General features: G+C 38.8%; 1 protein-coding gene across 1 annotated transcript in view; it reads right to left on the bottom strand.

The window, feature by feature from the left end:
- Window positions 1–9,118, bottom strand: part of LOC139716799 (tyrosine-protein kinase SYK-like) — a 64,516-nt gene extending 55,398 nt beyond the window's left edge. Inside the window, exon 1 of the mRNA XM_071628331.1 lies at window positions 9,037–9,118. The gene's annotated coding sequence lies outside the window, so the exon portion shown is untranslated. The remainder of the gene's footprint in view (window positions 1–9,036) is intronic.
- Window positions 9,119–14,368: the final 5,250 nt, after the last annotated feature.

The following is a 14,368-nucleotide window of genomic DNA, read 5'->3' as shown; positions in this document are numbered from 1 at the left end:
CTACTACAAACATGTGCTTTTCACTTTTATTTCAAAGTGAACATAATACTTGCACTGAAATTTTACAAAGTTAAGTCATACCATATATCTATTTGCAGTTAATCAAATGGCAATGAATGAAAAGAGATACACAGTAAAGAACTACTGTCAGTCATGTTGCATGCAATAAAGCTGAGATTACAGCAATTCTTATTTCTTGGACAGAGCCTACAAACTATTAACTGAAATCTGCTAGCTTCTGACAAGAGGATTCATCATGGCGGTTTTTCCAAGGAATTTCAGGAGAATTTGACAATGCATTCAAGTATCAATTCCAAGTGGACAGTGTCAATCTAAGAACTTACCAAGCAATCTTAAACATCTAACAGGATATTAAAAAGTCTGAATAGCATTATGATAATATTTGTTTCTCCCTCTAATGAAATAGTCTGGATAGAATCATGAAAACATTTTTTTTTCTCTCTCTCTTATGAAATAGTCTGGATAGAATCATGAAAACATTTTTTTCTCTCTCTCTCTTATGAAATAGTCTGGATAGAATTGTGAAAACATTTTTTTTTCTCGCTTCTTTTCTTCCCCATTTTTTTTCTTTTACCTGAAAGGATATCCTTTCCTGAGACCAACGCCTGTTCTTTTACAACAAAAACACTTTTTGAGTGGATTATGAATGGCAATATTCCAAAGGAAAAAATCTTCAGCAATAACACAGAAGTGTAGACATTGTGGCCGGGGAGGGGTAGGAGTTTTATACTTTTGATAACAATGCAGTAATAACACATAGCAAGACACTTTGCACTGAATGCCTGGCACAAATAATTTGAGAAGAGCCTGATGTGTTTTTTGTATCAAGTGCCACAATCTTAAAAACAAAATGACAATATTTATGATATACATGGAGATTTGAAACTCTCAGTATCAAAATGAATAATAAAGACTTGAAACAAAGCACAATAATCTGTTTTCCTACCTAAAAGTGAATTTGCATGTAATGATTCTTTAAATGATTTTTTTAAAGGATATTTAAATGATCTTTTAAAGGATATTTAAATCTAAAGATCGCTGACATCACGAGAGGCCAGATATAAATTTTCAAACCTTGTAACAACCAAAAAACTATGATCACACCAACACACACACTCCAAAAAGAAGACCAAAAAAGGTGAGAAAAAGTCTCAACAAACGCACTGAGAAAACACAGTAACAAAACAAACAAAAATTTTGAAAAAGCTCAGCACTACGACAAGTATCGATGAAAATGAACAGGATTAATGAAAAATAGCCAAAATGACAGTCAAAAGCACTTCAAAAAAATCCTCTGATGTCATATAAGCCTCCAAAAATACAGGTCAAGAGCATAAAATATGAAACGTGTGAAAGGGCTTACCTAACTGAAGACTACACAGCTTGTTATGGATCTCCATTGCCTCTGATATCCTAATGGACAGAATACACAACGCTAGATCACTGAGGGGAAAAAATAAACTTGCTGGTGCACAAACTTCTTTCCAACCCCTGTGTGCCAACAACGAAGGCAAATAAGTGGCCAACTCTACGTCGCGGGCTGCGAGAGCAGTAGCAACAGACCCATCACCCGCGAGCCGCGCACGCAAATCTGACAGCCCCGCGATCCGTAATTTCTGTCGCCATCTGACGACTGCTGGCACGACAGAGTGCGCGCAGACGAGTACCAGGTCGCAGAAAGTTTGTTAGAGATAGGCAGAGATGTGTCGGGAGAGAGGGTCAAAAGATAGACGGAGAGAGTGAGAGCAAGCAAACGATCAAAATTTCTTGACACTCCGTCGGGACAAACAAACAGGAAATTGAACTCATCCTCGGCTGCTGCGGAAAACGGACAATAACCGTTTCCGCCGCGGAGCAATATGAAGCCCGACGCGTTCCGTCGGGCGGGTATTTTCGGGTCCCCTGGATTTATTTATGGCGGCGGAAGCAGGGGCTTCTTACTTCCACCCGAAGGCAGAGGGGCGCAAGCGCACACTTGTGGGACTGCCAAGCCAGCACACAGCTGCTCAGATATCCGACAAAAGGGGGTGCTGTCTCTAGTCTTGCGCCCCAGGATACGACTCAAGCAGCGCAGTCTTTAGACAGCCATGTTGCATTTGCAAAAATCACACAAAAATCTAGGAATGGGAGGCTAGCCAGAATCCTTGCATTCATGATTTTTGTTTGTTTGTTTGTTGTTTGTTTTTTTCATTGAGACAAGGAAGTTTTCAAACTACAGTAGATATCTAATGAGTCCTGACTCAAACGTTACATTTGCAACTTTTGGATAGATTTCAGATACTTAAAGGGGGGAACTACCCAAATGTGCCAGAGGGTTTGAATGGATTTAGTGTCTTTCCGGGGACCATGGTGTGTACAAATCAAGAAATCCAAAAAGCAACAAAGTTGTAAATTTTTACCTTTCTCTCACCCTTCCATGGAAATACATGCGGTCATAGGCAATTCAAATGCCAGCATTCAAATCGGTTAACCAGCTGAGGACGAGTCCCGAGTATACTCGGGCAGGGGTCTATGGGATATGCGTGTTGTAGCAAAATCAGTCCGTCCTCAACGGGTTAAAAGCGATATTTCACAAATGTAATAAAGCTCTTCTGGTTCTCAGCTGATGTAACACCCAACTTTGTTTAACCTACTCCCCTCCAAATACAGTGCATTTCTGATTAAGAGTTGGACAAGGCAAAAGCAGTTAACTACAAGCAAAGAGTTAGATTTCCAACTTGTTACAACTGGTACACTAGTATCTCTTGCTTGAAAAGCATCTTTTATATTTTTCATAATTGTACAACAGAATCAAATGCTTCAATTTATTCCATGGCTCTTTCACTAACTCGAGGATTCATTAGAGGTGAAAAGAGAATAAATACATAGTATGTTTTCATGTACACCATTTTAAATAATAACCATTTCACTTTTAGAAAGGGATCTAATGCAAGATAGTTTCATAGACTATAACTGACAATGAATGAACAATCTACCAATGTCAGTTTTACTGTTAACACATCCATTAAACTCTTTATGTGCCATGTTCGCACGCCCGACTCAGTCAACGGCATGCCAACTTCACATATTCTGCTCAAACGCACAAACCCACCAAAACCGATCTATAAATCGCCAAATGCCACAGTATATGAAAGTATTTCTCGCGATTCTGTTCCTCTCACATATACATGTAGCTTGCATTTTATGGGTGATCAAGCGGTGTACCCATCTGGATTTGCACATAAATTCTAAGTTTCTGTCACTGGTTTGTTTGCAAAAGTTATGCCTTTACAATAATGTACACTTTTGTAGCTACTGGTCATTTGAAAGAAAATCAGTCATAAGACTTGTCATACAGTTTACAACAAAGCAAAGCTGGGCATTTTCTTTACAACATGGCTCACAATATTTCTAGCTTAACTAAAGTCTATAAAAGTTACATAGATTTGAAAAACAGAATGTTTTCCCAAAGCATGACTATGCTGGTTTCTCAGAATAATGTGGTACACAGGGAATTTCCACCATGGCACATAAAGAGTTAAAGAGCCTGACTTGTTGATACATCTTGGTCAAGATTATAACTAATCAAATTTCAAACTGCAGACATACCGTTCAAATTCTGAAAGCTGACAACTGTGAAATGCAACATGTAATTTTTTTTTATTTTTTATGCTATATAATCATTATCACAACAAATGATAAATCTGGATGCTCCATGGACAAAAGTAGTACATCAACTTGTCGGATGTTTCTACTTTAGAGCAGCAATGTTCTCCAGGGGGTCCTTCTGGTTTCTTGCCAAAAGTTTTGCTTTTGCCACAAATGAACCCCTGGTGGGCCAAATGGATGACTGTTCCTGACATGCCAGGCACATCTTTTATCTGGTTATTTCTTCCCCCATTCCATTCACGAACTTCCTGTATATTGATAAAGGCAATGATTCTTTATGCATCTTGTAATATCATGTTGATGTCCGTTCACGTTCCAAAATTTGTAGTGGATGATTACAAACTGTTTAAAATTATCATCTATCGCTCCTTCAAATGCTTGTCATTTTGCTTTTTTTTCACATCTGCTCATCCCCCCTTTTTTTAAGGTCAATCTATTCAAAAATGACATCTCGCTTGAAACTTTTCACAGAAAATTGACTGAATTCATAGATGTCCTCGCTCCAGTCATATGTTCACTTCCAGGCGAACCTGTTTTGGGAAAAAACACAATATTCAGCTTACACAACGGCACAATCTCACAGTCTATGACCACACTTCTCATCGGATCTAATTCCTGACAGGGAAGTGCTATATGAAACGGGAAATTGGGTTAACCCAGGCAACAATCTCTGAGATGTCATTGATTCTCATCATCCTAAAACTACTTCTGTATACCTCACACGCGTTCATTATTTTCTACAGCTTATCACTCAAGCTGATGCTAAATGCAGGCACTTTGGAAAGTGGCTGATTCACACCTGAAACCTATTTCCCAGAATAATCGTTTGATACCAAACACTAAATCTAAAATCATATTGGTAATTAAAAAAAAGGAAACAACAAAAACACCAAAGAAACAAGCAAAAAAAAAAAAAAAAAACCTCTTAGGACTAGTCATCAAATATGGACCAATTATGAAAAAGAAAAAAAAAGTCAAATACATACCTGTCCCTCAAAGAGTTTGAATATTACAACAAATTTTGTCTGACACAGAAAATAAAAGGGTGGATAATGATTCACATCTTTGATGGCACTGACAGTATACATCACAACATGTTGCATGAGGTATGTAGGGCCATATAGCACAAAGCCGAAGATGAGTGGATTGAACATGTGGACGTTCTGGGGAAAATTATTTCACCATTCAGTGACTGAACCATTAAAATCAGTAGCACTGAATCATGTCTACGCATCTTGATTTTGAGAGTTTATGCTGTGCTGTACATGCAAGGGCTGGCATTGCTCAAGATGTGCAAGGAGTCTGCGCATTTTCAATAATAATTTGATGGGATTTCAGGCATTATTGCACAGTTTAGCATCGACAGATGACAAATGGTTGCTCAGACAAGTCACCGCTTCTGACAATGCGTCATTTGGACCTGGCAAAATGTGTGCAAATAATTATATATCGTCGCTGGGGCAACAAGACCTCGTATCTACGAAATGTCAAATGTTCAGGAGAGCCAAAAAACATGGCAGCCAAAGCACTGTTGCGAATGGGATAGCCTTTCCTTTGACATACCGTGGAGGCTTCATTTCTGGAGTAAGACAGCTGGGATTTGGACAGGACATCGCTTAACCCATTATTTGACCATTAATCCAAAAAAGTCATTTTCACCAAATTTGCATATACAAGGTCTTGTCACCCCAGCGACGATATGTTATCCACTTTTCCACTTTTACAGTAATTAAAACTACCGCTGCCTGCAGACTCCAATCCAGGGACCTCACAACTGAGAATCCACGGCCTTTAAAATCTATTCTATTCACTGGATTATCACAGATAATGATAATTCATATCTGGGTGCACCCAGATATGAATAATAGACAGCAAGATTTTGTGTTTTATTCCTCACACATCATTAGCTCCTCATTACACTGCACGGAACTGGTCATGTCACACCTACAAACGTGTAGAATTTAGAGAACAAATATTTTCATCAACCGCAATGATAACACTGAGTGACAGCCTCCACTAAAAATGATCAAATAGCAACTTTTGTGCACGATATCAAACAGTTGATAATCATTATGATTTATACTTTGTACATAAACTACGTAGCTCAGTGTACTGCACATAATGTGTACATACATGTATTGTGTACAAGTATACGTACACATGTACATTACGTATCACTCATTTACGAGAAACATCAATTGGCATGCCATAGCAGATGCCCTCTAAGCACTAAGCTAAAGTGGAAGAATAGAAAAAAAATGGCAGAATATGACAGAAACAAAAGAAAAACATGACACATGCTCAGAACATGTTCAACTCTTTCTGCTGAAATGCAGAGACGCTTGATAATTATGCTAGACCTCTAGCTCTCCAAATTTTCTCTGAACATCACAGTTGAACCCTTGTATAATATTCAAATTTAAAAATTCATAACATATGCATGTAAAAAGAAATGTACTGATTTTTTATATTTCTATTTTCTAGACTTTGGCTGTGAATGAAGTACTGAACATGCCAACAGTGCTGTGTTGTGAGGGCTCCTACTCAATAGCAGCTGCAGGTACTAGCTCTGTATAGACAACTGCACAACTACTGTCTGTAGAGGGCAGCAGACCATTTTTGGCCCATTCTATTAACAACATACATGTACAGCTGTATGTGATACATTGAACTATACATGCTGTTCAACCACAGTTCAATGGTGTGATCTTACACCATTACAGTGTGATCAAGCAGCACACTGTACTACCGCGTGACCACGATCTAAGTAGAAGAGAGATCCAGTGCAATACAAGCCACAAAGGCCAAACTACACGGTATGTATACTGAAGTTGCCCTGAAGCCATCTGCCACTGACACGGATGTCCTAAATGTGGGCCTTGCCATGCAAAAGGGGACTGAAAACACAAAAATATTCGCAGTATAATGATTTTCGAGGTTTTCTTTTCAGATTACAAGCTATTTTTGGCAAGTCGGAATTCATAACCCTGTGAAATATCTTGATGATTTTCTATTATGTACATGTTGAATCATGGTACATGTATGTAGTGTGTGTAATTTGCAAGTGTGTACATACAAAAGTACCGTATGTACTCCTTGTACAGCTGTCTGTACTATATCCTTTAATGTGTCCTAGTATTCATTTGAGTACGTGTGTTTATATGCTTGTGTACTTGTAGCTTTCTATGCGGGCTGTCCATTAAAATGAATCATTTACGTGTACTAATAGGCCCTACATCAATTTTCATGCATGGAGATGTTAAATCAAATTCTGGCTATAGTGAGGTAGATGGAAACACACGTGATGTTAAGATCCCGCACAATATGTTTGGAGCCACTACGTGCAAAAATAAGGACGTTCACAGTACTGTTATAAATGAAGGCCTACGGACAATACAGAGGAGGTTTCACAGAATTGCTGCCGTCTACACAGTCCCACTCATATGTTTAAGTGTTAGCATTTTTATTTACTCATTACGACCAAGTTTTGGAGTCTGGGCAAGGTAAAAATAAAAATTAAGTACTTGGGCACCGAAAGGAATAACAACAATCTGCAGTGCAGCCTAAAAAACTGTATGACCTGTAAAAGAGAGGTATATGTGTAGCATTGAGTAGTCTACTTAAAGAAGTGGCTCAACAGACAAAGCATTTGATGTGCAAGTCGACGGAAGTACTCTCTCATTTAAGTTTGCCCCTGTATCCTCATATGGTGAAAGCCAAATGTTTCAACATTAGCTGGAATTTACATCAATCAATAGATTGCACAAGTGTGCAGTAAACCTGGTTGACAGATTCTCTTTGAAGAAAAAAAAAAACAATAACCAGTATATAGGAATATAGCCACGAATACTCAAGTACAACTGTGCACAGGGTTCTGTGATATTTATCACGAATGTCCTGTTTACTGTGAAATCATTGAGCAACATGTCACCTTGTGTTATCTGCCTGATACAATGGAAAACCCATCACTGCATATTGTGCACATAAATAATCAACCACATGCCAGTTGACAGTAGTCTATCACATCAGACTCTTCTCTGCAACTCGCCTCTTGAAACACACTGTCAGATTACATAAGCAACTACACTGTAGAAAAGCACTCTGAGAGCGCGTACCTCCACCAAGCAGCTACTTTCCACCGATGATCTTGCTCTTCCATAGAGATCAGTGATTTCCATCCGTGGATATGTATGCATGCGGAAAAATCGCCCGATATCCTAGAATAGAAGCCTTTGTTACGTCATAAACCCTCAGCTGCGCGGCGCGCCTCGCCCTAGCAGATACTAGAGCGCGCACTTTAGTGCGCGTCTGAAAACCTCAAAAATTTGAAGCTTGAACTCCCAAGTTCATTGATCCTACCTGCCAAAATATCGAAAATTCTTCAGAAAATCCATAAAAATTTCCGGATCACTACCAAAATTTAATCATCTGTTCCATGTGTCATTCTAAACCTTTCCTGCAAGTTTCATCCAAATCCAAGCTCAACTTTTTAAGTTATTTTGCACACAGACAAACAAACAAACAAACGGTAATGAAAACATAACCTCCTCCCTTGGCGGAGGTACACTGTAACAAGTTTAAACAGAGCATGGGAGCACCATCTGGTGGCTTCACTTGTAGAATATGATCTTTTGGACATGGGCAAGACTTTGATGCGTGCCTGCTAAAGTAGACTATAGCTTGACAGTTGCTTCCAAACACTTCATGGTTTAGATAGACATTACATGATGTAGCTGGAACACATTTAGTAGTTTAGATTCCAAACCTTATTGTGACAAAGAGAATTCAGTCGGGTCTGGGATTGCTAAAACACACAGAATTGAGCTACAGGGCACACAGAAAACTTGGCGACTTTTACAGAAGCAAACCTTTGCCAAGAGAACAATTCACTTGGCTTCTGCAGATATGAGCTGACCCCTACATTTAAAAAAAAAAACTTTACCCATGAATACATCAAAATTTGCATTTATCACTGATTGTGTCAGATCACTTTCTTGTTTACATTTGAAATTTCTGTAGATAGAAATTTGAGGGTAGCCCCTTCACTGTTGCCATTGGTCTACAGAGAGTCCTGCCAATATTAATCATAATCACCCTAGCATTGCCAGGTACCCACTTTCTAGGTCAAGAAGGACATGGTGGGTAAAAACATCTCATCAATGTGCACGGATGCACGTGATAGGATTCAAACACCAGGACCTTTGAGTGAAAGTTGAGTCTTATTCACTATGCAAAATTTTCCTCTCAGAACAACAAATTTATGTCAATGGCTTACTTTTTTTTTTGTGTGTAATTATGCAAGTACTATGTTCTACAGTAAGAAGAGTGATGATCTCAATTTACTTCCTTTTTGTACGCTGTACTTACACTCAAATTCCAGTACTGGATCCTGCGCACTTCAGTGTCCGCAGTGAGCATAATGATGCAGCTCTCAGAGTGATGCTATCCCTGCACCACTACTGTTGCCGTAGAAACCGCATCCTCCTCTGTTAGAGAATGTGTATGAGAGAGAGGGGGAGGGGGAGTGGGGATGGAAAGAAAGAAAAACTTAAAGAAAATGCACAGACGGATCCAGATCCACTTTTTATGTCATTCCAACTCTTTTCTTCAAGCTCTTCAGCCAGTCGCTGACTTGGGCATCACAACCTGCAGAGATAAAAAAGGAAAACAAGAAAGAAAGAGACAAAGGTGTCAAAAAGAAATCTTGCAAAGAAAACTGGCAAATATTCTGAAGCTCTGTTTTTAAAAGAGAACATCTTTACGTTCTCCTAATTCTGGCAGAACAGTGTATTACTCAGCAATGGAATATCAAATGTTCTAGTCATAAATGAGCTATATTTAATCACTGGAATATACTCGAAAGATGAGACCGAACTTGGCAGTGTAGCCTGGAAGCCAAGGAATCTCCTTTAATATTTCTTCCTTCTGCCTGATTTCTTCTGCTTCCAAACCATCACCGTCTGCATCAACTCTTCTTTTAACTGACCTCTCCTCTCTTTCTTCTGTTTTTTTTTTTCATTCTATTCCTCTCTTCTTCCACTTCACTAATATTGCATGCCACAAAATCTTGATACAATATCTTCCTCATTTTGTCGGGAGGCACCATACATGTCCTTTCACGTCTCGTCGAAATCTGAAATCGACAAGCGTCTCAGCCCCGTTGCCTGTCTTATTTATTTTCCTGGCTGCTGCAAGGCGTAGTCAATTGGATTCACGCTCTTTTCCGCCTGCCATGCACTGTAAACAAACAACTCCCGACTCCAGCCCTCCGAAAAACCGGCAGAGACGCTGGTTGGCCGTTCCCGCTGGATTTCGTTCAAAGTCGACCATCCTCTAGAATCTCTCTCTCTCTCCTCTCCGACACAGGGAAGCAGTGAATTAATTAGTGCCCAACAATTCCATTCTACTTCCTTGTACCGTCTCTTTGCCGTTTCCTGTTATTCGGGGGGGGGGGGGGGGGGGGGGGTCTGCAGCAGGGCCAATGAATGAAATAGCAAATTTTGAGCTACAAGTAGTCACTGCATCCTGATGGCCCTCACTGGCTGCACTGGGCGGTCAGCCCACCGAGTTTGCTTTTTAATAGGCTCTTACCATGCCATGCCATGCCAGATGGCAGGGTCTGTGATCTAGGATGGTCATCCACGCACCTGCCCCAAAGACGCCGGCTGCCCGGTGTCTTTCCGCGACACAAAAACATCCAGCCAAGAAATCTGACTACTGCTTCTACTTGCAATCTGAGCGCACCCAGAAACACCTGTACGGCTTCCAAAGGCAAACTTGCAATGCAATCAATTACAACTGAGGAGATCTAGCTAGCTATCTCTATGACTCTTCAATGAAGAAATTCTCTGTTATTTCAAACTCAGCAATCCATTGTAAAATATAGGAACTTGCATTTTCAAAAAAATAAGAAATAAAAAAAGACCATTGAACAAAACTGATCGATTTTACCTATTACTGGTCAAGTATGTTCAAGTCTTGGTGGTGATGCATTTCAAATAGATACAAGTTCAGCTACAGCAAGGGAATTTTCTGAAATCTTGGAATAAATTTGATGTCCAACAGACATGACATCAATGAGGACTGACAGTCAAAATGTAAAGTAAACCCCATAGACTCTTAGAAGGATACCAACATGAACATGGGACACTTGCATTTCATTCTTTTCATTTTTGGTTAAAGGGACTGTACAGTTCTGGTTGAGGTGAGGATTTAGCTTTTAACGTTATGCGAGATATTCAGAAACCAGTCTATGAGATGTCAAATAGCATGCAAATCTAAGGGGAATCAAAAGTTTATTTGATGAAAATCGGTTATGAAATGGCTGAGATATCCAAAAACAAGGTGAAACAAAGAGATCCTAATAAAAGACGTGGCCTGTCGCCTTTTATTATTATCATTTTTTTGGATATATCAGCCATTTGAAAATCAATTTTCATCAAATAAACGTTGAATCCTTCTTTAAAATACATGCTCTTTCATATTTCATATTAAAGGTTTCTCATTATCTCACCTAGGAATGTTATAAACCTGAATCTTCACCTCAACCAGTACTGTACAGTCCCTTTAACATACACACACACACACACACACACACACACACAATCACTTTTAAATCTTAATTGCATAAAGTTTAGTCCTTCATTAAAATCTTTTCACTGATTCTTACATAGAGTTTTCCTTTCATCCAGTATGAAAAGTATTTTTTGAAATGCAAAACTTGGAAATACATGTATTTTTTTAAACCAGAAGTGATATCATTGGCTATTGTTTTGATTCACTAAAACTGGAGGTCATTCATTACAGAAGAAGGCACCCAACAACGAAACTATGAATGCTAAAAGAGACAAAAGCCATTCCACAACATTCCACTATGTGACTTCTGCACAGCCAAAGACAAACAAACAAACAAACAGACAAACAAAAATACTGCCTTGTTCCTCATCCAATTTATATTCATTTTCCTACAAACTGCCTTAGAATGTCAAACAGGAAGTAGTGAACACAAAAAAGGGACAAAAGACAAAATGCAGCAAGGACAATGAAGACGGGAACAGGGGAATAACCAATCATGCAAATGTCTGAATGCTGCAGTGCTCTACTCATAGCCCTTTCAGGCAATTGAGAATAATATAAATTAATGTTCTGTCATTTTAAGATACAAATGTAATATGATAACATGAAATGCAACTGGACGCTAAAATTGTCCCCATTATTCTTGCTCTTTTCTTTATCATCTCAACAATAGCAGCACCATGTATTTAAAAATGATGCAGATTTCTTTTGAAAATGCCTATTAAAATGCGTTTCCCCGCATTGTTTGGACTTGTAAGCCATATCAAAGATCACTTGATTTCTCACACATGACCTTGAGTGCACATGTGCACTATTGTGAGTATGAATGTGGTTTTCCACCACCCAGCATGCACACCACTGGCCGCTCAGATCACAACGATACACATACCTCTATAGTCCATGGGCCAAAACCCGAAAAATGGGTTGTTGGTACCATCTGAGGTGGCACAACCTTTTTGGTGTCAGTTTGTTTATCGGATATAGATATGCTTATCAAGCTATGATAGCATTTCCAAATGAGTAGCTTAGTCATAATAAATGAATTTTTAACCAATTTGGTCTCGTTTTTATATCCCTATACTTCTGAATCGAAACTAAACCGCTATACAAGGAAGAGCATTGCCTTCTGTATGTCCACAGGTGTTCTGTTGTAAACGCAGTGCGCTTAGTCTTTATTCAAGGCAGCGAAGGGAATATCCAAAGAGTTATGATGTCCACAGCTGTCACGCGGTGCGCTTAGTCTTTATCTAGACCAATGTACCGTTATCATATCTAAAGTTCCTCATAAAAGGGATTATCTATACTGTTTTTATACTACCCTATCAACAAATACATCAGTTGTAAACAAAAATCACTCTGTTCATTTACAATATCATTTATTATAATGTATCGTAGTGTACCGGTACATTGTTTTTGCATTATCTTATATTGTTGGAGGGAAATAAAGCGACATTGGCGTGGTATCAGCGTTTTCACCGTAGCGTTTTCGCCGGAAAATGATAGATAACTGAAAGATACGGTAAAATTCACGAGGAATTGTTTTGTTGTTGTTATTGTTTTTAGATAAAAGGATATACACTGTATCATATGCTTTGGATATTCCCTTCGCCGTCTAGAATAAAGACTAAGCGCTGTGGACATCATAACCTTTGGATATTCCCTTCGCTGCCTTGAATAAAGACTAAGCGCACCGCGTTTACAACAGAACACCTGTGAACATACCATAGAGCTGCATTTTACAGCTCTATGGAACATACAGAAGACAGTGCTCTTCTTTGTATAGCGGTTGTTTTCGATTCAGAAGTATAGGGATATAACAACGAGACCAAATTGGTTAAAAATTCATTTACTATGACTAAGCTACTCATTTGAAAATGCTATCATAGCTTGATAAGCATATCTATGCCCGACAAACAAAATGACACCAAAAAGGTTTTGCCACCTCAGATGGTACCAATATCTGGCCTGGCCCATGGACTACTAGGCCTAGAAAGGAATACAGCCAGAAACATGTCATTATGAAGTCTTCCAAAGGTCATACAGTGTATGAATGGAATCTTTTTAGTTTCCTCCACATGATTTGGATTTGGGAATCCTAACCACAAACTTCAGAAAGAGGTACTTGGTATGTGCATTTGATAACCCCATTCCAAGAAATTGAATAGTCTAGTTTTCAGATGGTGTACAACGTGTATGTTTACAAGCTGCGTATATACATGTATATGCAATTTATAAAAACATTACATTGAGAGGTGAATATTATACTTTTATTGAAGGTTTTGATGGGTCACATTCTGTAACAGTACTGACTAAAATCTTTTTATCAGTACAAGGTTTGATTTAAACTTCATGATCCATCCCATGCGAAACCTTCAGATGCCTAGCCTTTAAAAAGATCTAGTGCTTGTGATGGAAGTTTGCATGTGACTCTGCATCAAATAACCACCAAAAAGTCGCCAGACATGGATTTCAGTTAAAGGGAGAGTATAGTATTGCTTGAGGTGAGGATTCAGTTTTTAACTTTTTCTGAGATACTTAGAAGCCACTCTATAAGTTCACAGCCTGGTCGATGGTCTTGTCCAAGATTTTTTTCCACATTTTTCATGAGAACGTAAGAGCCATGGCAGATTTTTGTAGATTCAGTAGGGTCGCGACACAATTCTAGAATCCGCAAATTCTTAAGATGATCATAAGAATGCCTGAAGTTGTTTACAGAGGGCTCTTTAATACAGCGTTTGCAAGAAAGCCTTATGAATGGAGATTTGTACGGCGTTTATATGAACGACTCGTAGCATTCATAATACACTCACAAGCTGCTCATAAGGAGTATTAAATACACAATTTGTACAGTTGTTGGCTTTAGGGAGACTTAAGCCAAATGCTGGAAGTTCTAATTCTCATTCTCATGGTGTTCTATGAGGAAGCATCTCCTGTCAAAGTTTATGCTATGGTACTTACAACAGTCATAACTAGAGAAGCACTCTGAGAGCGCAGACCTCCGCCAAGCATGCAAATCATTTTCACCACTGATCTTGTTCTTCCATAGTGATATCAATGATTTCCACCCATACGTACTTATAGCATTGTGTGCTGAAAGTTGCCTGATTTCCCAATATAGAAGCCT

Source organism: Diadema antillarum, unplaced genomic scaffold (assembly GCF_040938485.1).
Source record: "Diadema antillarum isolate AM-2024a unplaced genomic scaffold, OU_Dant_1.0 scf00000070, whole genome shotgun sequence".
NCBI lineage: Eukaryota > Metazoa > Echinodermata > Echinoidea > Diadematoida > Diadematidae > Diadema > Diadema antillarum.
The sequence above is the reverse complement of the archived record's forward strand: the minus strand, read 5'-3'. Positions and strand labels throughout refer to the sequence as shown.